The sequence below is a fragment of the Triticum dicoccoides genome, chromosome 5B, assembly GCF_002162155.2.
Source record: "Triticum dicoccoides isolate Atlit2015 ecotype Zavitan chromosome 5B, WEW_v2.0, whole genome shotgun sequence".
NCBI lineage: Eukaryota > Viridiplantae > Streptophyta > Magnoliopsida > Poales > Poaceae > Triticum > Triticum dicoccoides.
Genome location: NC_041389.1, coordinates 550,344,622 through 550,347,771, shown reverse-complemented (window position 1 = coordinate 550,347,771; position 3,150 = coordinate 550,344,622). Strand labels below are relative to the sequence as shown.

Here is a 3,150-nt window from a genome sequence, read left to right as displayed (position 1 = left end):
CTTTGCTTACAAAATTGATGTATGGAATGACAGAAATTTGGCAAAACAAAAAAGAATCAACGTTTCACAAAAAAAAATTCACTCTTTTTCAAATCCCTGTGAATAACATGAAGCCCATGCACTTCTCATATGTAAGGAAATTTAAACATCATTGCCACTTGTCATATTTTCCAATGTTCCAAATATTAGGACACCTACCGATATGAAAATGAGTTATTTCAATTATCTAGTACTGCTCCTGCCGTTGTGCTGCTCGCTCTCTTACATGATGTACAACTAGTTAATCTAGAAATTAATAAAATGTAAATTCTAAGCCCTAGAGCATAATTTATTCATGGAGATATAGTATACCGTTTGGCCGCTTTTCTGGCTGCGGACATGACGGCAGTCAAGGCGGAGGACGGCGGCAGCGGTCGAGGCGGAGGATGGGGGCTGCGTGCGGTCGAGGCGGAGAATGGCGCGGCGGCGGTTGAAGCGGACGACGCAACAACAAGCAGATCCGGCGGCGCTCACGGCGTCGGACGCGTGGAAGGTGCCGCCGGCTGGTCGGAGGGGCGGCGTTGGCGGTCGAGGCGTAGGACGACGCAGGAGGGGGCGAGGGTGAGAAAATGGCAGAGAGAAAGACGAAACGGTGGAAATGAAAAATTTGTGAAGGGTTGCTAGGCGGGTTCGGAAGGGGAACTGTCTATCAAGTGCAGTGGCGGCCAGCACAGATACCTGCCACAGCAAACATTTTCAAAAAATTTATTTATTTGGTGCACTTGTCAATTATAGTTGTGGCGGGCGCCTAGATCGGCACCCGCCACTACAGTTCACATCCACCGGACATATTTGGAAGAGCCTAGTTGTGGCGGGTGCTGGCCAGCGCCCGCCACAAGCATGCCCGTAACTGTAATGGGCACGACCAGGTACCCACCACAGCTCTTTCGGAAAAATAGTTGTGGTCGATGACATGTCAAACAACTTGAGGCCCGGTGGCATGCCGATGAAAACTTGGAGCGTGCATGTGCCAATGCTATTCGTAAGTTCAGTCTTCCTAGTCCATATTGTCCCTTGGTTAATACTAGTGGTTGGGGTTCGCCCTAGCGTGCCGCTTGAGTGGGAGCTGGGCGGTGCCAGGTAGGACGCGCCCTTTCCACCGTCCTATCTGTACTAATGAGACTATGTGATGTTTGTGTCAAGGAACTGATATTTGAAAAAAGCAAAGCAGAAGAAATGACCAGATATACATCAGTCGCATTATAGACATAAACAGGTGCAGTTAGACTCGATGAGTAGCAATTTTAGAGGTTACATGCACGGCAACATATATGCTACCTTCCAAAAGGAAGACATTGCAAGGTACAAAAGCAGTCAAGGTTCAACACATCATAAACTATACTTAAGAGGTTCGCACAAAAATAGATTATATTCATATGTCCATGGTGCGTCTATAGCCGAGGGTGAGGAGGCGCCTTGCGATGGGAGATGTCTCCTTCACGGTTCTTTGCATGGTGGCGAAACTCTGACTAATTGGTGGTGATGGTTGCCCTCATCAGTTCCTAGCATGATGCGACAATCGCATATAATATCAGTCTTCAACATTGCATCCACAGTTAATCATGCTAACAGACATCAATACCTGATCATCGGGTAATTTTTCAGCAACAATAATTCAAGAATGAGTATAGAAAAGACGTAAGTTTCAGAGGCATGACATATCAAATAGATGATCCGACGGATTACGTTCTAACCTAAACTTCTTCAGCATCCACATCAGAGAGGGCACTCGTCACCTAACCATCTTCCCATCATTTGAAACTACCTATGAATGATAAAAAAAGTAAAGAACCACACAGATTATCATTTCTTGTGTTTGGATCAAGGGAGAATTAAAAAAGAGCGTGGTGGCATGACATCATAGGATAACTCAACCAAACAATATTATAGGAAAGACTTATTATGTCTTTTCCCTGATTTCCCAAAAAAGTAGTGAACACATCACATGATAGTGACTGATACGAGCACTAACCAGCATTCAGGAATTTAATATAAAGTCAGATCTCACCAATATATTAGATTGGAGCATTCTCACATGACTAACCATATTAGTAAATGGAAATGATATTTTTATGCTAGCAATGATATATCTACTTAGAAGAACAACATCAGTAGTAAGGACATGAAAAACTGGGGTGGCATAATAGGAACCCTTGGATGTGTCTGCATGGATGATCAGAAGTTACCTTATGAGCTAAAAAAGGCCAAGATAGATACTCTTCAGCGATTTACTTTTCTTTAAAATGCAATAGTTAGGTTCATTTTTCTAACATAAAGCCAACAATGCAAAGGTGCATTGCAGAATATGCTACGGATAGTACAAAACTAAATAGCCACGCACTCTCGAACAGAGCAATCGTGTCGACACTCTGCTGCGCCGTCGAGCAACAGATCGATCATGCACAACAACACACTCCTCGCCAGGATCAATTGAATTTATGTCGCTCTGAATGAATTACAAGGCCACATACCAACAATGACAACAACTATGATTAACCCAGAGCAAAGCCAACAAGTAAAACTCTAAGCAAAGGAAAAGCAACAAGGAATGTGAAGGAAACCGGACGAGTGTGCAATGCGTACAAGTCCTGACAAACCAAAAGACAATTTTAGATCGGGTCATCAGTGAAGCATAAGCAGGAACACATGACGAGCGGCAATCATTCACACAATAAACCAGCCAAAAACATGGAGATTAGTTCTTATCAGCAAGCACAATTTAAAAACTATATCATCAGTCAATCACTCAATCCTCAAATTTGCACCTCAACTCTGATGTCCGCATCTCTTTAATTGATTATCCATCTTTATGGCATTAGGAAAACCTTCTTCCATGATAACAATAGGCACTAGTAGAAAAACACATAATAGTCCCGGTTCGTAAGGGCCTTTAGTCCCGGTTCATGAACCGGGACTAATGGGTCGTTACTAATACCTCCACCCATTAGTCCCGGTTCAAACACGAACCGGGACCAATGTTCCTCCACGTGGCCCTGTGCGCCGAGCCTAGTCAGGGGGCCTTTGGTCCCGGTTGGTGGCTCCAACCGGGACCAAAAGGCATCCACGCGTCAGCATTTCAGTGGCTGGAGTTTTTGTTATTTTTTTTGAAAG

General features: G+C 44.1%; 1 pseudogene; it reads left to right on the top strand.

Annotated features, from left to right (window-relative positions):
* The first annotated feature begins 378 nt into the window (after nucleotides 1-378).
* The window catches only part of LOC119310051, an 11,939-nt pseudogene continuing 9,167 nt past the window's right edge, over nucleotides 379-3,150 (top strand).